Source organism: Amblyomma americanum, chromosome 3, assembly GCF_052857255.1.
Source record: "Amblyomma americanum isolate KBUSLIRL-KWMA chromosome 3, ASM5285725v1, whole genome shotgun sequence".
NCBI lineage: Eukaryota > Metazoa > Arthropoda > Arachnida > Ixodida > Ixodidae > Amblyomma > Amblyomma americanum.
The window spans coordinates 220,810,553-220,833,699 of record NC_135499.1 but is presented as its reverse complement, the minus strand read 5'-3'; the positions used below and the strand labels follow the sequence as shown (position 1 = coordinate 220,833,699).

General features: G+C 46.6%; 1 long non-coding RNA gene across 1 annotated transcript; it reads left to right on the top strand.

The window, feature by feature from the left end:
- The first annotated feature begins 3,093 nt into the window (after positions 1-3,093).
- LOC144126136 (uncharacterized) lies at positions 3,094-21,011 on the top strand. Its single transcript, XR_013313457.1, has 3 exons — positions 3,094-3,258; positions 5,906-5,973; positions 16,498-21,011. It is a non-coding gene; the product is annotated as an uncharacterized LOC144126136 (long non-coding RNA).
- The last annotated feature ends 2,136 nt before the right edge of the window (positions 21,012-23,147 follow it).

The following is a 23,147-nucleotide window of genomic DNA, read 5'->3' as shown; positions in this document are numbered from 1 at the left end:
GCACCAGGAGTGGTATGAGAATACCCCGCGATCTATGACTTTAGAGCAGAAAATGACCGATTCGGCATATATGGACACGTAGGCTGAACCTTTCAGAGAAGGACTACTTGTGCAGAAGGGACCTCTGATGCTATCGCGTTGTGCTCTAAGCGAAGGTTGAGCGATTTATGTTATGGTGAAAGAAAGAACAGTATCTGTGTCTCTGAAGGGATATACGTAAAGAAGACCACAGGCTGCTGATGGGTCCCATTACCACTGTTGCGTCATGCCCTTTAGGCGGAGCTTAACCGTCTTCTCAAGTTTTTGCTTGCTAGCCATATTTTCATCTAACTCCCTTTTCATCCTTCACCTTTGCATTCCCCCATCCTTTCACTCAATGAAGGGTAACAAACTGGTTTCTTCTATCGGCTAACCTCCCCACTGTTCTTTCTCCTCCTCCAATGCGCAAAACTCCTCGCTTTTGTTCTTAATGAAGGTGTTTTCTACTGTGTTTACCTAGATTTGACGAGAAAAAAGAACCTTTAACCTCAGCTGTGTTATACACCGGCCTATACCCCTCAGCATCACCAAACTTGGTTCGGAGGGTATACCGTTTCAGCTGTTCGGGAAAACTAAATGGACTTCCGTAATTGAAAAAGTCACGCACTAAATGCAAGCGCCGTTATAGCAGGTTCTTGGAACGCGCGTGCCACATGTACCCGCCATCGCCGATGTTGCTGCTGTTCGCGTCGTTGTGCTATTGAATAAACGGCATCCGCTTTCTTTCAAGTCTCCTCACTTAAAGTCTTGAGCAACAATCGCAAGACCTCGCCCTCATCGCGAACGTATGGTGGTCATGAAATAATTTTTGGCACACGTGCTTCGTCGTGAAGTTTATTTGACAGTGCTATTGTTGACTAGCGACGGATATTACAGAATAAATTATTTAGTTTCCTATGAAGTGCTTATTACCGGGCAAAAGTAATCGTGGAACTGCAAAGGTAGTTATCGAAACGCGTTTCCATTGTTGTCTAAGACAGGTGACACACATACAAAACTTCTCGAAAAGCCATGAAGAAACTATACGCGAGCAAAGGAATTATAAAAGCTAACGCGGCGTGAAATGGCGCTTTCGTACAAAACGGTATATATTATATGTTTTCTCCATGACTGCAGCGCCAATTTACAGGCTAATAAAGGAGGTCGCTATGAGGCATCTTTAGATTGTTCTCCACACGCCACATCACTACTCTAAGCAGCAAAAATGTAGTGCGCCAGAACGTAGTGGTGTATACCTGTATGTATATGAAACACGAAGATCACTGCTCGCCAGGCGACGCACGGTGCATTATCACTCGAAAACAGGACGGAGAACTGAGAGCCTTCGTACGTTGAGCAGGAAATAGATGCATATAAAATCGAAAAATCTAGTGGGACAGACAAAGCAGAGACGCGCTTATGTTTCTTATATTATTTAAGGCACTGTAACGACCCATCTGGACTGTTGCTGAGGTTTTATAACTGATAAAATTTCCTGTGTGTCACGGGCATGTGAAGCATCCCAGAGCTTAAAGTGAATGCGTTGTTAAATTGGCGTATTCTGACCTTGGCAGTATCATGATTGTGTTGGTTTGTTATTCACACATAATACTAAATAAAGGTGCAGTCCACCTGTTGTTGACAGAGTACTGTTGAGCAGGAGGACATCGTATTTAATCCTGGGCGCATTTCTATGGGGGCAAAAAACACACGTGCGCTGTGCGCTGTGCGATGCCTGAATACGTTAAATAATCCGATGTGGTCGAAAGTAATCTTTAACTCGCCATTACAAAGGCGCCTTTCAAAACACGCGGACAACTTCGGGACGTGAACTCCCCTCCCTACCACAAGCACCGTGAACACGTGCTGAACACTTCTCCAGTGAACCTTTTATTAAAAACATTAATGAAACGCCTTTTCAGCCACTTGGATTAAAAAAAAAAAGGTTGGGAGAAAAAGGTTGGAAGCAACGTAAGGCGTGACTCTCTAGTGCACGTGCCTAGATTAATTAGAGCGCTCCCGATTGAGACAGCACAAGTTAGATCCAACGGCTCCACTTCCTGAAATTTAGATATTCGAAACTAATTTCGAATAGCAGTATTCATTAGTGCCTTTTTGCAATATCTTCGTGTTGCTGTGTGAAAGTTTCCCGGAGTGGTTCTCGTGATTGCCTAGATTGTGAGTTTCGTCCATAGAATATATTAAAAATCGACAGATTGAAATATACACCAGTTTTTATATAAAGTGCCGTTCTGAAGCAGTCTGTATTTCAATTACTCCAGATAAATAAGGCTATTTAGATCTGCATTGTTTCTTTTTTGTTCAAAAGGAGACACAATATAAGGATGCTGTGCTCTTCGCCAGCTGCCTTACAAAAGCTCTCTAAAGAGCTGTTAACTGAACATAAATTGTAGGTGGGAAAACACAATGCTTAGGCATGCGAAGATGGAGGAAGAAAGGCGCTGTTATGAAAAATGAAAGGTTTGTTCTAATCTTTTTTTTTTTTTCAGTTCCGTTTTTTAACGGCGTAACGCGAGCTTGAGGCGACATACGACTAAAAAAAAAAAAGATTCGCACAGTACTGCCGTTTATTTTTGGTTAGTGCATGTCCCAAGCATTCTTATTGCGATTCATGTAAATTGTCGCTTAAGTACCCTTGTTTCCAACCCCCCCTTCCAGCTCTATGTTCACCATTCTTTATTTATTGCGGCTGCACAATGCCTCCTTCTCTGCCCAAACGTCGGCCTCCTCTTGTTACACGCAGTCTGAGACGCGGGGAAGGTATTTATGCCCACTTCCTCGAACCCGGAGTAGTCTACCTCGAATTGCAAGAGAACAAATAAAAACAAAAAAGCAGGCAATGTGCGTAAAGCCGTGAAAAAGCGTAAAGCGAACGGGAGCTTGACACGGGGAGACGCGCGACTCTCGCCGTTTCGCCATCTGTTTCTCCGCTTGTCTCCTAAAGTGTGCGCACTTTATGTCGACTCCCTCTCCATCGACTTGCCGCCTCCGTTGTCTGGCCGTGCCCCAATATCAGCCGGATATGCTCGTCCCTTCGTAGCGACAAAGCGGAGACGGCCACGTGGCCCGTGTGGTCTCGGCAGCGATGCGGGACGCATTATGGCGTCCGACAGCCGTGTCGTATCACAGGAGCACAACTCAGCGGTTCCTGTCGACGCCGCAGATGTACAGCATCGCCGTGATCCTCCTGCAGTCTTTCGTCTCAGCCGCAACCCAGGAGTGAGTACTGGCTGCCTTCCGGGACATGCCATAATAACGCCACTTCCAGGGCGAGACAAAAAAAAAAAGAAATGTCACCGGAAGGTTTGAATTCGAGAGGCTACTACCAGGATTGGGATGGACGCGTGCGGTATGTGCGACGGAGCGCAGTGATGCTTGGAATGTGCAAGCAGTGCGAAGCGCAACCGGTGACGTAGCCTCTACCTAACGGGGAGCCGCCCACACCGCCATTTACGACGTGTCGTCTTCAAAATGTGGGGTTTCCTGCTTCTTTGGTCGACAATGTGCGATATAATATTCAGGAAAGCGGTAGTAATGGAATTCGTGAACACTGACTGCTTTACAATAGGTCTTCTGAATGTCGTGCTGTCGTGCACTAGAAAGTTTAGTGTAACGTCATACATTTGGCTTCTTCGAGGGCTGCCTTTGAAGTTAGGTGAGTAATATTCTCTTCCATTCCAGTTCTTACACAGCGATGGCTGTCAAGTGCCCGTTTCCTGGATTTCGCGACGTTGTAGTAGCAGTGCGCAACGTGATGGTGGTCGCCATGGGAACGCCTAGGAGGGTTGTTATTGTGGAAGAAAGAGGTCGCGGCGATACCGTAGGAATGCAAAACTGAAGTGTGGATCGTGTAAGGAGGAGAGTAGGGCGAGTGCGTATGAATTCGCAACCACAGGGTGTCTGCCCTAGAAGGAGGAAGAGCAGGGTTACCGTGGACGGAGGAGGGTATATGGCAAGAGTGTAGGAATGCGTACCAGTCACGGCGGTAACCATGTAAGGAGATGGGTGCGGCCAGAGACGAGGAATCCACAACTGGAGAGATGATAACATGGGATGAGGAGGAAAGCATGGCGAAATCTTAGGAATGCGTAACCGGAAGTTGATTACCACGGAAAGCGGAGGGCGTGGAGAGAGGGGAGGAATCCGCATCCGCAGGGTGCCTGCAACGGGAGCCAAACGGTGGAGGGTTACCATGGAAGGAAGAGGCTGTAGCGAGAGCGCAGGATGGCGTAGGGTGGTTACCGTGGAAGAGTGTGTGTTACCGTAAGTATGACTGCCACCGGAGCCAACCGGAGAGCGGCTACCGTGTAAGAGGGACCGTAGGGCGAGAGCGGCAGAATATGGCACCCACTATTTGCGGCGGCTGCTGCGTAACGCCCTGCCCAGGGAGGGATCAATGCATGTGCGACGCGCGCCTGAAACGGTGGTCAAGAGGGAGCAGCTAAAAAGAGGGCTGTATGGTTAAACACTTTACCTTGGTTTACTGTGGAATGAAACCTCGACAGCTGTCTCTGAATCCCACGTTGTGCAGCGGTAACCGTGCTGTTTTTTTTATTTTATTCACTGATTTTGTTAACTATCTCTTTCCGCTGTGGATTTAGAGTTTAGTTGTGTTGAGGTTGTTGTAAGCTACTGGTGGGATTAGCCTTGCGAGTATTCTGGCGGAAATCGCTGCATGCTAGCGGCACTTAGATGTTAAGTTCAGGAATTTGAGGCACAGATCTGTGACCTGACACATCTACGTCGCCACTCGCACAATCCCCCACAATGGTCATCAACTGCTGATGTCTCCATCTAGAGTCCAGGGCGGAGTTTTGAAGGAAATCTATAAAAAGGCGGGAAGCCTCCTTCATAAATCACTGGTCTCGGCACGGGTAAATATCTTTCAGTGAACCGTGCACTTCTAGAGTCGATACACTGCCTTGCTGCATTACAATGTAATAAAACCTACAGGCACAAAACGACGGCTTCCATTAGTTTGCTCCTCTCTAGCATTCACGAGGCCAGCTCTCAGATGTGGTCCGAATACCATCGACTCTTTTTCGCTGCTTCCATTCCAGAGTGTTAGCAAGTTGTGAAAGAAGGCATGCATAACCCTCTTCTATTACCACCGCCGTGAAAGCGTCTTCAGTGTCGTCGAAGTTTTTGGCCTTAGGAGGGGCGAACTTCCAAATATATTTGAGCTTCAATTCCAGTGGATATGCCTTTTAGTGCTGAAGGATAAAATGGTGTTCTGGTAAGCAAAAACTTGCTTTTGCATCCCTTACTTGTCGCCGGTCATGAATGGAATTTCGTGTTCCCTATAGGCGGGAGCAGTTCCTCCTGTGCAGGGCATATTTTTCTTGTGATTTAGAGCTTACCCACTCTTACATCATGACTTATTTAAAGGGACACTGTGGACTACTCCACGCTGTTTTTGTTCGCAGAAAAAATACATTCTGCTGTTTTTTTTCTGGGCATGCGTATGTTTGTCCGGTAAAAAAAGACGACTTTATTGTTGAGAAAAATGCGTTCAAAAATTTCCTCCTCCATGATTAAGACTTCTCACACCTTCATTGAAAACAACTCCGTGACCATCGTTTCGGAGGAAATAGCGGTGTAGACTAGCCTCTGGGATCAGCGCAAAGTCAACTGCGTCGGCGCATGCAGATCGCTGAATCGGCCAGTTTTAGAGTGATAGCCACGCCAGTATATTTCAACTTTTTTTTTCCTTTTATATCTTACAGACGCTCCATTTTCAGTTAAAATAGCGTCTTTGTTGTTGAAATGCGGAAATCTAGCGGCACAGGTGAACTTCACTTCGTCTACATTGTCTAATACTTGTCATGTGGCGTAATTTTTTTTTATCTTATTTTCAAACTTTCAGGCAACAGTGGTCCTGCAGCTACTCTCTAGTGGGTGAAATCGTCTGCAGAAAACGTCTACGAATATCAGGTAAACTTAGGTCATTGGCCGGAATTTGTTTCTACCCAGTCTGGTAACACTTACGCAGAATAATTAAGGCACATGAATATTTTCACCTTCAAAACAAATCAATGGGAAGGTGAACATTTCGGCAGAGATCTGCCTGTTCTAAAGGCGCATTAGAGGTACAAAGGCACTCCGACCAAGGGCGCATAGAAGAAACCGACGTTTCAGCGACGACTCGGTCTCTTCAGGGTTGACTCGGTGGGAGCCTGAGACGCTGTTTTTAACCTTCTTGAAACGATATAAAGAAGTAATCTAAACGCAAAACATCCACAATTTGTGTCTTTGCCTCGAATCAGAGAGCGAGATTTCTCTCTGCTTCTTTGACATCTTAGTACGATTCTTTTATCAATTATAAATGTCTATAATTTGAAAGATGCTGGCGCCCTGCCGTTTACTATGAAGGTTTTTCTGTGCGCACCAGAGTTTTCTATGCAACGAGTTTCGGAGGACCTTACCTGCACGCTCCTTTTCGCTTTGTTACTTCCTACCTAAATGACAGCATTAAGGATTTTTTTCTTTAATTTTTTGTGTTCATCGATTTGAGATTAATAGAGTAATTATTTAAAGATAATTGATCAAAAACAGAAGCAAAAATAACTAAATGCCAACCGAGGGAATACGAACCCACGACATACAAATTTCGCGTCCGGTTCTCTACCAATGGCGCTACTGCGACGGCTGTCCAATCTTCTGTTTTCTGGGGTATTCTTGAGTGGTGTAACCTAACCTTAAGAGTGTTCACCAGTGTCACCCTCGTCGAAAGCGGCGAACGTAGTGCGCCCGGTATTACCGCGAGTGCCACGTGAAACGTGATTGAACGGTGGCGGCGGAAGCTGTGCAATAACCGTCTTATGCCTCCCATGGCATCAAGACTGCCTGAATTGGGGCCCTCGGTAGTTACTGAGCATACAGGGGAAGAGAAAAGAGGGGCTTGTTGTGACATACATGAAGGAAGCCAAATGTGCATAGGAGATAGCCTTTTTTTCTTGCTTCAGTTTGTGGTGTTAATCAAAGGGAGATAAATAAGGTAATTATTTAAAGATAACTTATCAGAAAGAAGAAAGAATAGCCACATGGGCCGCCGACGGGATTTGAACCCACGACCTCCGAATTTCGTTCTATGTTCATTGGTTTTGCTGACTTTTGGCTTCCGTCATGTATGTCATAATAAGCCCCTCTTTTCCCTTCCCTTGTCTGCTCTGGAGGCGAAATTCTAGAGGCCCGTGTGCTGTGCGATGTCAGTGCACATTAAAGAACCCCAGGTGGTCGAAATTTGCGGAACCCTTCATTACGGCGTCTCTCATAGCCTGAGTCGCTTTGGGAAGTTAAACCCTCATAAACCATAAACCAAACCTAGTCGGCTCAATGCCTAACGGGGGCCTCTATTCTTGCGGACTCGATGCTATGGGTAGCATAAGAGGGTTATCGCACATCTTCCAACTTCACCGTTCGATCACGTTTCACGTGGCACTCGTGGTAATACAGGTACTACTATGTCCGCCGCTATGGACGAGGGTGGCACTGTTAAACACTTTCAATGTTAGGCTACACTACACATAAATACACCCGAAAGTATAACTTTGGACAGCCGTCACTCTGGCTCAGTTTGTAGAGCACACTGCGCGAAATTCGGAGGTCGTGGGTTAGGATCCTACCGGCGGCATGTGGTTGTTTTTTCGTCTGCTTCCTGAAAAATTATATTTAAATAATTAACTAAGTAATCTGCCATTGATGAGCACCACAAATTAAAGCAAAAAAAAAAAAGAAACCACCCCCTATGCTCCTGTTCCTATGGTGGCTGTTGGCTTCCGTCAAGCATTATGGCTTGTTCATTTGAGAGCCCTTTTTGGCAAATAATAAGAGCACGTAATAAAGGTAAATGAAGTTGAGTATTGCAAAAAAGAAAAATGCTGTTTTATTTCGGTAGTACCAAGAAGGTACCCCGAAGCGATAACAATGATCGCCTCGATGGGTGACTTGCATCAATGTGGTTTAAGTATGGTCACTGAGAACCATGGAACACGAAGAAGTTTTATATCAGAACGCCAGTTCCGCGCCGTGGGTATGTGCCATTAAGCCTGGGGACATCATCATCATCATCATCAGAACGCTGCCTTCATGACTTGCAGATTTTTGGTTTTTGCGCCATAACCAGGGAGGCACCGGTTTCTTTTTTGTCACGGCAATGGAAATGGAGGCTGCTGAGACTCATTGGGAACCCGGCGGGTCGGCAACGGCCACCCAGAGAAAGCGCATCTATCAACCGAGTGACTGAAGCAGCCAGGACAGGTCACTATGGTGTACATGGCGCCAAGTGATGACTCATCGTCTGAAGACGCGTTCGCATCGGTCGTTAGCAAGAACACCAAGTGCAGACTGCGCAGACAAACTGACTCGTCCTCATCAAACCCGTCAACGGTTATCACAGCTCGAAGCACCTCTGTACGTACCGTGTTGTTTGTGCCACAGCAACGAACCGACAACCTGAACCTCCTGAGTAGGCAAGCCACCTCTATGTATCTGGAAAGCCTCGTACAGGGAGCGATCAAAGACGTGGTAAGGAACCCCTACAACAACGTCAGTGTCATTGATGTCAAGAAGCGGAACGCAGTAAGAAATTTGGCCGCCATCGCCAAATTCGGCAATATCAGCGTACGCCCTCTTAACCTCCAAGACAGCGGCACTACGGCTGGCGTAATTTACAACATCGACATCGCCATCTGTGACGCTATTGGACCATCTTAATCAAGCCGGCGACTAACAGCGCTTCGATAATCCATGATAATAGACACCTACCTTTCCTTGTGAGCTCATTGTGAATTCGTTGTTTTTTGTTTTTTTTTGTTTTTTTTTGCGGGGAGTGGTTGTAGAATGCATTGACGCCATGAATGCTTAACCAATTCTGTTTGTTTGTAAATAACTTCTTATTTATACAAGTGAATTTCAAGGCAGTTTTTTTTAATCATTTTATACTATACGCTTTCTGTGATTTAATTTCTTGCAGCATTCTATCGTTGATTTCTTTACGCGTATGTATTTCTGTTATAAAATGTTAACCAATGCTTCTTTTTTCTTGTTTTTTCGTTTATTCATTATTGTATCTTTCTGTTCTCTTTATTGTGTACAGTGTCTTTACTTAGGAGCACAGACCACGTCAAGCCAATTCATTTGGCTTTTTGTCTGTACTGTCATCTGAACGTGCATAGATGCAAATAAACTTAAATTTACTAGCACCTCGGAAGATTTAAATGATTTAAATGACAACACCATCATATGTGAAGGTTGCGCACTTTCGACATCCAGTTCGACCTTTCACACCAAAGCCGCTACAGTGCAGGAAGTGCATGAGGATCGGTCCCGTGAGCGGCATCTGCAACAGCCCCATCGTGTGCCCGAGATGCTCCGAGCCGCACAGCGGCGACATCTGCCGCTCGACTGCCTTGAAGTGTGCCAACTGCCGTGGCCCCCACTACTCAGCCTAGCAAGACTGCACCTGTCTAAAGACTGAGAGGGCGGTACTCAAGCAAATGGTGCGAGACCATTCTACGCACAGAGAGGCCGCTGCAAAGGTGCGACGATGTCGTTCGCGCCACCGAAGGTCCTCAACAAATGCAATCACCTTTGAAGGGAATGCCTCAAGCACCACTGCCGCTTGTCTGTCTCCTATAACAACCGCATTCAATCAAGGGAGCTGAGCGTCTAGTGATGCCGCATCTAATGCCGCTGATATTATCTGGCTCCCATTATCGAAGCCTTGCAAGCCCACTGGCTCAGTGACGTTGCCACACTCGCAATGTCCAACGCCTACGACTGACCCATCAAAAACCACGATCCGGATCACGGCCAAGATCGGCAAGCGACTGTCATGCTCAGGTCCTTTATGAATGTCCTGAGTGCTCCGCTTTCTAGGTAGCGCACGCCAGCAGAACACAACGCATTGCAAGCATTGGACGCGCTGCACCCAGTTCTTGCGGCTCGACTCAGCTGCAGCCCTTCGCTCCTCGCCCCTTCTCTTTCCCTTTTAAATCCCTTCAGCTCTCTTCCCCAGTGCAGGGTAGCCAACGAGAACTCCCTTCTGGTTAATATCTTTGCCTTCCCTCTTCCTCGTTATCTCCATCTCTAAGAACTATAATCGCACGGATAGCTCTCTAGATGCATCAGCCAGGACTCATATCAGATGCAACGACTTGAAGCAGGTGTCGGTCGCACCTTTTCTTAATGCGATAGCGTTAAAGGCACCGTTCACCAGCTAACCTTTCCCTCCCGCTTCTTTCCCATCGCAGGTCAATAGCTTCATTATGTACTTTTCACAAAATTTATCATAATCCTTATCTTAAAGAGAGGTTGTTAAAAAGACCATCGTATATTTCAGCACGCATTGATCACCGCAACAAAGTTTGTATCCCTCCTAGTCGCACGAGATGTTTTCACGATTCATTCCTACCTAGAACTTGTGTCAGCTGGAATCACCTTCCCCAAGATATTGCTGAAATTACTGATACTGTTGCCTTTCGTAACGCTGATGCTAATTTTATATAAGTCTCTCTCTATATCTATGTTTTATTTTATCAGCTGCTCTTTTCTTTCGTGGTTTGTTTTGTGTAATGCTGCCTTTTGCTAGTGCTGTTATTGATATTAAACCAGTGTGTGCTGTAACTATATTCAAATTTTTTAGCTGCTGTTTTTGTTTTTTGTACTTGTATGTTATTCCCACTCCCCTCTGTAACGCCTAACGGCCCTGAGGGTAAATAAATGAAATGAAGTGAAATCCGGTGTCATCGCTGTCGGCGTTGTGAGCGAAAAATCACGGGCCTGGCTCTGGAAGGTGGTCCCCAGAGAGCAACCTAGGAGGCAGGTGGGCCACCTAGGTCACGTGACCTTGCGGCGTCATCGCAAACGGCCCACAGGATAGTGAACACACTGCCCACCGTGGCAGGTGGCAGTTAAATTAATGATTGGTTGCTCGGAAAGAGCAACCTGGGCCGCACAAGGCCCACCGCTGGGAGCACCTGCCATCGCAGGTCAGTGGTGCATCTCTTAACTGCTGCACCACCGCGCCAGGAGGTGCATGAGGACTCCCAGGGATCTATGAGTGTAAAATAGAGAATGATCTGTATATATGGGAATTACCCCATTACGCTATCGCGCCATACCCTTAGGGCGTAGCTTAAGTGCCCCTCCAATTTTTTTTTGTCGCTCCTTGATAATCTCGGCTGCTTTTACGAATTGGAAAAAACAGCGCAATCAAAGACAAGACACAAGAGAAGCACAAAACACCAGCGCTGTTTCTTCCAATTCGTAAAACATGTACCAACCAGCCCGTATTTGCGCTCTTCTGGAATTCGGCTGCTTGCATCGACCCAAGACGTACTGCTTCATATCAAAAAAGAAGTACTCGGGAACGTCCCCAGGAGCGGGGAGAATATAATAATGGCATTGGACATCAAGGGGGCTTTTGAAAATGTAAACCACGAGGCTATCCTCACGGGCATAAACGACCTGAACTGTGGGAGGAGAGTCTACGGCTACGTCAAAGCCTTCCTTTCAAACAGAACGGCAACGATTGGCCTGGGAGAGCTTCGATCAGAGAAGTTCCTTACTCCAAACAAAGGGACGCCTCAAGGGTCGGTCATCTCCTCCACGATTTTCAACATAGCCATGATTGGCCTAGAAAAACAGTTAAAAGAAATAGACGGCATACACCATGCCATGTATGCCGACGACATCGCCATCTGGGTCAACACAGGCTCGCGCTCAGAGAGAAAGAAGAGAAGTTACAAGAGGCAGCCACCTGCGTAGAGGACTAAGCCGGAGCAAGAGGGCTAGCGTGCTCCACTGAGAAGTCTGAGCTCCTGAGAGTTTGGAGAGGAAAGCAAAAGCACAGAGTCCCCACCAGCGGCGATTTAAAGCTCAACGTCTACCTAAAGGGGAAGCCGATACCGGAAAAGACGCTCATCAGAATCCTGGGGATGCGGATACAGTCAAACCAACGCTGCACCCACACCCTCGCCCTACTCAAGGCATCCATCCTACAAGTGGCCCGCATGATCCCGCGCATCTCACACAGACGTCACGGCATGCGAGAGGAGGACACACTCAAGCTGGTCAGAAGCCTGGTGGTCATCCGAGTGGTATACAGCCTCCCCTAGCTACTACAATCCCATCAAAAGGGAGGTACAACAGGCGGACGCGATTCTACGCAAAGCCTACAAAACCGCATTCCGCCTTCCCCACAACACCTCAACCGAAAAGCTCCTAGCCTTAGGACTACACAACACCTTCGAGGAATTGAGAGAGGCGCAACTAGTCTCCAAACTGCGCAGACTACAGCAGACCCCATCCGACAGGGAGCTCCTGAAGAAACTAGACTGCGCCGATGAACTTCAAGAGATACAGAGGACCGAAACAATTCCGGACGAGTATCGCCACACACTAAAAGTAGCACCCATACCCAGGAACATGGATCCCAACCTACGCAAAGCACGCAGAGAGGCGAGGGCTGAATACCTACAAAAGGCACTAGCACCCCAAGAAACAACGGTATACGTGCACGCAGCCACATACGCCAGACCAGCGGGGCAGAGCAACAGCAACGCGGTAGCAATGGTTATCGATTCGAACCTACACGAGATCACCAGCGCATCACCGCAAGACTGTACGATAGTCGAGGCTGAAGAAGCGGCCGTCGCTCTAGCGGCTGCGGAGGGCTAGCGGTCTAAACGGTCTCTAACAATCCTTACAGACTCACAAACGGCATGCCGCAACTACATACGCGGCAGAATAGGGCACGGAGCGCTCCACATACTCCGCCCCGGAGACCACATAACACAACGACAACCAAACGAAGAACCAATTAGGCATACGATAGTACGGACGCCGGGACCCACGTGAGTGGCAGGGAACCAAGAGGCGGACAGGATAGCTCGAGGGTACACCTATTACCGAGTATCCAACGTAGGCGACCTCGAGGGGACCGAGCCTGTACCCCAAGACTATTCGGCGGTACTAAATTACTACAAGGGCTGCGGAAAGCGGTATCCACCAGCAACTCCCTTAGCATAGAGGACTCTGTCGCGTGGAGGCAGCTACAAACGGGCTCGTACCCGAACCTAAACGTACTCAGCAAAATGCATCCCACACAATACAATGACAAATGCCCCTAGTGCCACGAAACACCCACGCTGTATCACATAACGTGGGCATGTCAGAAGATAGACGTGATACCCGTGATATCAAACCCGAGTGCGGAGCAATGGGATGGAGTACTCTCCAGCGATCGCCGGGTAAACCAAGAAGGTCTGTTCGGCGAGCACTACTGGCAGCAGCATCCAGCGGAGCCTTGGACTAAGGGCAACGGACCGTTCGGCCAGAAGATGGACGAAGCCATCTGAAGACTGTAGAATACCAGCGAATCTAGAGCTCAATAAAGTTTTTCACTCACTCACTCACACTCTGGGGATGGGTTTGATGCAGCAAGCTGTCCATAAAAGTCTTGAATGCAATCAGCCACTCCTGCATGTACGGTGATCTGATATCTTGTCACTAATTTCAAGCTTGACTTCATAATCATCTGCAATGTTATGCGTCCACTACTGGACAAAGGCTTGCACCAAAAGTCTGCACTCAGCCCTACCCTGGAGCTAGACGCGGCCAACTTATCCCGGAAAAACTTCATCTCCCTATGTTAGTCTACTGCCGCCAGGTACCTTTTCCTTTCACCGAAAGCCGCTCTTTTGTTTTATGCTCTTCGGTTATCAGTTCTCTGGTTTAGACGCGTTTTTGTTTTTTGTTGAGACCATTGCAGATTCGATAGGTCTGCCTGCGAAGGCAGTGCGCCGCAACCTTGTTGATGCTTTGCACAAAACTTTTTTCAACAGCACCACATTCCTAAGAGCAGTTGTGAGACAAATCAGTAACCCATGCATTTATGCTCCGAATGAACCGCCGAGTGGCGCTACTGCTGCCTCTAACGGGTAGCGCCATCTCGGGTAGAAAAACAAAAACTGGCACGCTAGACCACGGCCACCTGGCGTGGTGGCAAGGCTTCACCGCGCTTGCCTTTCTCATCGTAGTATTCTCGTGCTACTGCAGAACGCTCAAGCTGATTCTCTGAAGAGTCGAAATATGTCGTTTGCAGGTCAGCTTTAAAATATTTGCTAGCCAGCCTGATAGTTATGTTCGCAAGGCGAACTTGCTTGAAGTCGAAAATCTCGTCGATCACTTCACTGTCGAGTAGGCGATTGACAGTGACGGCATACTATTGAACGCGAAATGTGAGTCTCGGTGCAGTTATCAAGTCTCGTACGACTTGCGCCTCGAAGTGGGGCCTCGTTTGCTTCTGTTTAACATAGTGAACGTAGTATTTTCAGCGCTGAGAAACGAATCAGCACTCTATCACGGTTCTGGGCTCGCTCATTAAGCATGCTTTAGTTTTGACTTTGCATCCTTACAAATGTTATCGTGCATAGTCGGCGGCGAGAGCTTACGGTGTCCAGAAAAATATTATTCACGAAATCTAGACCACTTAAAGGACGAGGAACTTATAGGGGACGTGACTGCTCTCGCCACTGGAACATCATCAGCTTACTGAGTACCGATGCAGCTCAACTTGAAGCGCTGCGAGGCCAAACAGTCGGCACCTCTTATTAACTTCTGTTTTCACGAGAGGTCTGCACTCGATTTTGGTTTAGAATATCAGAATAGGGTTTTAGAATGCGGTACCTGCGTGAGTGGTACCGAATCACAAGCGCACTGAAGTAACTCACGCGTGACGCGTTTGAATAAGCGTGGGCACGTACTACTAAACACTAAAGTGGTTAGTAGTATGGCAGTAATATACGTTAATTGGAGAGTATTTTTAAAGATTTTCTAGTTGCCTGTCTCTTTGCTCTCCAAGAATATTTCGGCTGGGCATCGGCTGCCTACCAGAAGTTAGCTGCAAAAATCCACGCCTCATGTATAGACAGGTTGCTGAATATTTGTTTTTTTTTTGCGCCCTGGTGAACGTGCTCAGCACTTCCAAGCCTTTCATTTTCTTACCACTCACCCAGGAATCAGTACAGCTTCACCACAGGTGAACCTTGTTCCTAGGAGTTATCTGTACTGCTGTACACGCAACTACACAATACCTCGCACCCTGATTCTGCTTCGCCCGGGCCGCTTTGCCATCGCGTAATTAACAAAAACGGTACACCACTCCAGAAACAGAGTTTCGACGGCTTGTCGAATATAGGCGCACCTTTAAAAGAGTTGTACAGTACAGTGCTGACTTGGTATAACGGACATATTGATTTGCGACGAAGAGTGTTCGTAAATAAAACTCTCCGCAATAACGAATTATAAAGAAAAAAACTACAGAAAAGACGTTGCAATAGAAGTCAGTTTCTTCTCTTAGCAGTGTGTATTGTGATCGGTATAAGACAAATAAGACAAATTTTTGGAAATTTTCTGTGCATCATCGCGGTCTCATTGTCTTCAAAAAATAGCAGTGCAGTTTGAAACTCTTAGTGGTCTACGACATGCGGGACGCGTGCTCTGTGGCTCTTGACCCCGCATCTGCACTCCATGAATCGGCGTCTGATTCCGTATTTTCTGTTGCGTACGCAAGAGTAATTTCTCTGAGCTTCTCTTGCTGCTCGGCCTCTTTACCGGCGCGGAGTAATTGTTTAGCCGTACTTCCTGGCTTGACTGCGCCGGCCTGTTTGATGCATTTTCGAGAGGTTGCGAGGGGCCACCGACAAGCATGCGCATGTCGATCTTCTGTGTTGTTTGCCAGTAACCGTCGGCAATGAGCTTGACTTTTCGCATGCTGAGCAATTACGGGCTTAGCAAACGTCGGCTGTGTCGGGGATGCATAACGCTCTCAGAATCCTTTAGACCTCCTGACCACGATGCAAAACTTGTTTACTGGACCACAGATGCGCTTCTACGCCTTTCCCGGAGATAAGCTAGTATTTCTAACAGTGTTTATCGCTTCACACTTGTTTCTGCAATCGCGAGTGCACCATTTACACGCAAGTTCCCTAACAAGGCTAATTCCAATTCTTGGTAACGTGCTGATGTTACGAAAGTCGGTTCACACTGCACTGATTTCACTGCACGCTTTTGCATACTACAGTGCTGGACTGCAGGTCAAAGTGGTTCTAAAATAGTTTCTTCGTACGCACTATTTGATAGTTTTGTACCTGTGCTGCAGAACATAAAAATAACGCATAGAAAGTGGTTCGTATATCCCACAGAATAACTATGTTGGCACATAACACAGTGTTTTGGGAATGACGCATTTTGAAATCGAAAATTTAATGGGAACTGTGCCACTTAGAAAGCGACGAAAAACGCGAATCGTCTGCTATAAGAGTGCAAGTTGTTACTAAGAATTTCTGCTGGCGTATTTAAATTTGTCTAGCGACCAGATATATACCTACACGATTTTCACACGTGTACATGGAAACAAAATAGCAGAAATTTAGTATCCTTTTTCTTTTTCAGAAGAGGCTTCGAGCAACCAGGAACCATCGCAGATTGCTCAGCCTCGAAGTATCAAGCTCCCAGAAGAGCCTCACCAACGGAGCACTCAGGCGACGTCTAACCGTCCAGAAACCATACGGTCCGCGAAATTCTCAGACTGCACTGAAAAATGTCGAAATTCGTTTGAAGGCCAGTACAGCCCTTCAGCCGGCAACACAGCGGAACAGGCGCCTTCTTTCGGCACGTCATCCCAACGAACCAATTCATTTTTTCGTCAAAGCTCAAAGCAAGTCATAAAAGGAAGAGCTGTAGCTCAGCGAATTCCAGTTCTACTTCCGGAGGACCACAGTCGTAGCCCTGCACAGACTCAACATCTAGCGAGCTCTGTACAAGAGGGACGTCTAAATCACTCTAAAATCCGCCTCTTAGAGCCACAACAATCAGGAAATACTGTCTCGAATCCATTTCCGTGTATACAGCAATTAGTAAAGCTGCTGCGTCCATACTTGCTCGGGTTGCTGAACCGCGGTAACGCCAAGGAAGCTGTCACTTTGTCCCAAACCATGTTCCAAGGAAACCAGCAGAATCCCAGACTTCCTGAAAACCAGCAAGGCACGGCACGACCGCTGTTAAGAGCACCCAGGGTTATGGAAGGGAACCTCATTCAGAGCGAACAATGGGTGCGCAATGAAACAAGAGAGCAAGGCATGAAAGCTGGGCTTGAAGGTCAATATCAGCAACCGCATAAACCTACTCCAGCATCGACAGAACACCACCAGCAAGCAGTTGCAGAGATGCTGGTAAACGGCCTTCTTAATTACATTCAAAAGCAAGGCACTGGTCTGGAAATGGGTGCACAAAACAACACTCCACATACTCTAAACCAACAAAAAATGAGTAATGGTGGTCAAGACCGGATTCCCAACAAACAAGGCGCGCAGCAAGAAGTAAACCTGCTGACAAAGTGGGGTACTAACTTGCAAAGCAGCAATCGAAATAGAGCAGATAACAGCCGCGAAGGATGGTCAGATTCAAGTTCTCAGTCCGTGGAGAAACGTGTTCAGTATCAGTCACTTCAAAATACGTCATCAGCTCGTCGTGAAGGAGGATACTCCAAAAAATCCTTGCCAGGCATCCCAAGACCTTCTCAGACAGTACCGAAACCGAAAGAAGCAATACAGACCCAAGGTGTTTTATTTACTTTGTCACCACCGCAAGCTGTCAATCAGCGAACAAGAAATGCTTCCTCCTTTCAATTAAAGCGCCAACAGGGACAAGATCGTGAGCTTTTAGCGGCTCAAAAGAATCCTGCTAATAGTGCATCTCAACAAGCTTCACGCAGTTTTGATGGGACGGAAAACAAAGAGGCTTATCTAGTGCACCAGAAAAACGTGTTCTCTCAGCAGTCCGGAGAGCGCGCTGACAAAACTAATCTGTTTCAAGCCGGCCCACAAAACAATAAGCAGCGCCAACCCGAAGACAACCGCCGACTGGCTTTCCCAGTTAGAATGCCAGAAGAATCGCACAAAGAAACCTGGGGAGGCTTTATACCTTCTTCGCACTGGGAGCATATGTACAAGCATCGGCAACCAAATGCAGAACACAAGCAAAGCGCTGAAGGGAACCCGAGCACCGCAGAGGCTGGAGAAAGTAAACAGACTGCGCCGCAGAACAGCATAGCTTCACTACAAGGAGCTTGGCCGCAGAAAGTTGTCCGAAATTCAGGAACTAGCGTCAAGATCTTCGACAAAATACAACCAATTTTGTCGCAAAATCTTAGTGGAAGTTCAGGGAACCGGCCAGCGACGCTGCAAGGTACCCAGAAATTAGCTGTCGGCCAGCCACCAGCGATCCGGCAAGAATCGCCTTTAGCAGCGCAGGGCACTTCGATTCCGACCCAGCCACGTCGCCTTGCTCACCAATTAAACATAAAATCACCTTTTTCTATAGGCAGGCATAGCCCATGGAGCTCTGCGCGAAATCACTCTTTGCAAACCATTCAGCAGGAACGAGTGTTAGTACAAAGGCCAGTTGCTGTGAAACAAACAGCCTTTCAGGGTGGAAAATCTGTGCCGTGGAGTGATCCAGGGCAGCCGATTATTGGCATGAAGTCGTTGCCTCTCGCGCAAGAAGATAGGCAGCAGTGGCCACCATTGAATACCCAAGGGAAAGTTTTGACGAATAAGCCACCGCAACAGAATTTTCAGCCTAAATCACTGCAAGGCGTGAACGTGGCCGCGCAACAAAATGATCTCCAACCTAAACTAAATACGGCTGTAAATGAGAGCCGTTCGAAAGTTACTCAACGAAATTCAACGCCACTTGCGCTAAATACAAAGTGGCAATCATCACTTATGAGACCAAGAGTAAAATTTCAGGGTAATAGTAAAACACTCCAAGGCAGTCAAAACAAGCCAGCGGCTAGCCAGAGAACACCGAATGGGCAACAGCCCGCGGGACGAGAAAAAGAAAACCTCGTACCAAACCCCCCGCAAGAGCAACGTATAAAACAGAATGCGCCTCCAATTACAAAAGGCACAGACGAGATGGCGCCTGTATTTAACCATGGGGCTGGTTCTGTGAAAAATAAACTGACGGTACAAGCTACACAGAGAAATCCAGCAACGCGTATGAAATCATCGCACGCGGTTCATCCTGCTCTACAGCATAAAGAAAATTTAGCGCCAAAACAACCTCAACAGAAGCGAGCTGCTTCCAATAGCCCTCCAATGGCGAAAGCGACTGAACAACAAATGCCACTTCTCAAGCGTGAAGGGGATCATGTGAAAAATCTGGTACCTCAGCCAGTCAATCAGGCAAAGCAAACTCCAGGATTGAAAGCACCTCGAGTGATTCATCCGATATTGCAGCGTCAGAACAGCTCGGTGCGAAGGCAGCCGCCAAGGCCAGCTATTAAGCGGGATTCAGCTCCACTCAAGCCGTTGACACAGTCCTTTATGCCAGCTGTCGAACGCCAGCGGAATTTTGTGACAAACGCTTTGCCCATTCGAGGTATTAAGCAGAAAGCGGCACAGAACCTAAAAGGAAAAAACGTTCTTCAGCCACTTTCTGAGCGCAGAGGCAGCCCGTTAGAGAAGCTACAGCAGCTAATTTACAAGCAAAATTCAGCCTCACTGCCACAATTATCACCGCAGCGAACACTCGCATCGAATCGCCAGTCGAGTTCTCTTCCAAATAAAACACCGCCGAAAGCCATTCCCCCGAATGCAGCTGAGTATGTGACCCCAACTGAACTCTTTCAGCCTCCGCTCCAGCGTAATGCAAGACAACCCCAGCAGACGATTCAGCCAAACTCAAAACCGTGGGCGCAACCTCGAATGCAGCGACCACAAGGGCCGGAGCCGGAAGAAACTTCTGTGACAAATCAGACAACACAACAAGATGATCTGCCCGACTCGAATGCTGTTGGCCAGCAGCTATTGTATCCTGTCCTGAATATATCGGACCCGACATTCGCAAAGCAAGACAATCCCCCGGACACGTAGATACGGTAGCAGTAGCGAAATTCACCGCAGCAAATTATTTCAGTGCCCGAAAAGTTCCGAGTCAGTCCGTTAGGAACAGCCAAATGGCGTGTACGGTATAAACATGTGTATTATAAACAGAAAGAATTAAAAAGAAAGTAAGCTGTCCTCTAGTACATTCCCTTTTATGAAAGAATGCGCGCTAGTGAACTGTTTACTCCCTTTTTAATCTCATACGGGCGTATTCGTGTTTATAGTGCAAGGTGTAAGTTATGATAGAACGCCTAATTATTACATGTGCAGCCATACACGACAAGTCGCTCAGAACAGGGCAGCCGTGAATCAGGTGTTGTATCAAGCTTTTTGCAGGTGATGCGCCTAAACCATGCTGATTGTCATTTTGTCAAAAGGCACCCAAATAATAAATGGCCACGTACCAAACGAAAAGGGTATAATCAAGAGTTTTAGTATTTTAGATATGTGCAGAGAACAATTTTCACCCCATAAGTAGGATAGACCTGTGACCTAGACTCGTGTTGCTTGAATTAAGTTTTTTTTTTTCTAGATAATGCAGAAAAACATACAACTGTAGCTAATGCAAAGCTTTCGACGGGAAAATTGGTAGCGAAATAGAAGGAATTAAACCAGGGTTATTCGTAGCGAAAAGTGAAACCTCTTTTATATAATAAATTCTTTTTCAAAGATGCAGTGCCTTTTTTGGAGGTGCCTTTTACCGTTCCATGACACTTAAGTACGCTACATTGGTCATTTCCATGCGACCAGTTGGAACACATATCTCTAAGGTACGGTTATAAATATGCGCTATTTTTTAAACAGGCATTGCGCACCACTATGATTTGAAGGAGGGCGGCGCATGCATCAATGTGTTTATTGTTGTGGAAATTCGGTGAAGGAATGGTCGGGGTGCGGGTAATGGTTATGCTTCGAGCGAAGCGCACTTAAAGAGCAGTTAATAAAGAACGTTTTTCAATCAGTGAATCATCCAAAGATGCAAAAAGTGAAACGTTAGACCCGGATCTGTGTGCGGGTTCAGGGCGATATGCGTGTTACGGTGCTCACACCACGCAGGCGCCACCAATTACACCCGCGTGAAAAGACACTCCTCATAACCTCCTTGCGTGAGAGCGGCGCGATCATCATGCCAACGGTTGCTGTTCTGGATGAGGACCCCGTTAACTGGTCCTTGAGGCAAGGCCGAGCGATGTTGGAGTGTGGTTATGCGTCCAGTGTCAGCTTGATGTAGCTCTAGTGGTTCGACGAGCCATCTAAACGTTCCTGTAACGTGCCTGGTGGCGTGCAACACTCTTCCAGTGTGTGTCCTGAAGGGCTGCAGGCAATGATCCACAGCACATGCGGCACTCAGTGTGAGTGGCTATACGACTGAAAATCTCTTCCTGCATACCGTATTCGGCTAATGTTAGAATAGCTCTGTCACACCACCCCCTTTCTATATTCGCAACTCAGGCCTCGGGCTATCTTATGACACCTTCTGACTTTTGTATCAATTATATCCTCAATAAACAAATCCAGTCAAAGCTCCTCTGCCTTGCGGTTCTGTGCTTTTGAGCTGAGTAGGCATACTGTGAGAAGATGGCCCCAGGAATTAATATATTAATAAAATGCTATAGCATTTTGGCATTGATAGGGCGTGGCACTTATTGTAGAGGAGTTGCGTTTGCACAGTCGTGATGTCCAGCCAGCTATATGGTTATTTTATTTTGCCCAGAACAAAATGACATTTTTAGCCTTTTATCGTGTGTTATTCGTCGAGATCATGGCTCGCGAAGCCCTTTTAACTAAAAGGCGCAGCATTCACTTTTAAATCATAGGTGTGGCTTCCAGAGGCCGTATCAGTGCTAACAATGCGGAGCGGAGCGCCTTTGGGATGCGCTAAAAAAACAGCCAGTGTTCGTTGTTTGTCAATGGGGACATTTAACATACTAACGCCTAGCTAGCATGGCTTCAGGAAGAACTTTTCTACAGAAACTGCGCTTCTAACCCAAAAAGAACTAATTCTAGAGTCCTTTGAACAAAAACTTTTCACTCTCGGCATCTTTATTGATTTTTCGAAAGCGTTCGATCGCATCAATCACAGCACAGTGTTGGCGAAACTCGAACACTATGGTTTTCGCGGAAAATTTCATCAAATAATTACCTCATACCTTAGTTGCCGTGTCAAACAAGTAACAGTAGACAACGAGTCATCAAATTTTATACATCTGTCTTCTGGTGTGCCGCAAGGCAGTATATTGGGACCGCTGCTTTTCCTTCTTTATGTAAACGACATAGTCTGTATAAGTGAACTTCCAACTTTTGTCATATACGCAGATGACACCACTCTATTTTTCCGATCAGCACATGTGCGAGATCTTGAACAGCAAGCTACAGATTGTTTGCAGAAACTTCACTAATGGTCTGAGTCCAATTCACTGATCATAAACACTGGAAAAAGCAAAGCTGTACTTTTTAGACATCGTAATAAGGATCCTGCTGTCTCACAAGTTCATTTAAAAATGGGTTCCTCAGTCATTCAAATAGTTCCTACGGTCAAAAGCCTGGGAGTGCTTTTTAATGAAAATTTATCATGGGATGAACACGTTGAAAAAGTCAGGGACAAGTTGTCCAAGGCTGCTGGTATGGTGTCCCGCCTGCGATACCTCTTTCCAAAGCATATTAAGCTGATGCTGTACAACGCACTGTTTTCCTCTGTTGCTAACTATTGTATTTTGGTCTGGGGAACAACATCATTTACGAATATCGAACGGTTGCATTTGCTTCAAAAGAAAATTGTTCGAAATATTGTTAACGCTTCACGTTTTGAACATACGGAACCAATCTTTGCATCGCTTCGCATCACCCCCCTTCCCCAAGTCTTTGAATCTATACTACTGAGGCGGTATACAACAAGTATTAGAGAAAATAATCTATTTATGGTGCACCTGTCGAACTTAAAATGTAAAGAACTGATGTATGCCACCCGTACTGGTTTCACATGGTTCGTGCCAAAAACTCGTACGAATTATGGTCGCCAAATGCTTTCACACACTCTTCCGTCCTCATTAAATAAGGCATCTAAATTTGTGTGCACTTAGGTACCGTGAGAGTTGTACTTATTATTTGTATTTTCTTTCCTGTATGCTTACTTGCCGTTTTATTTTATTTTCA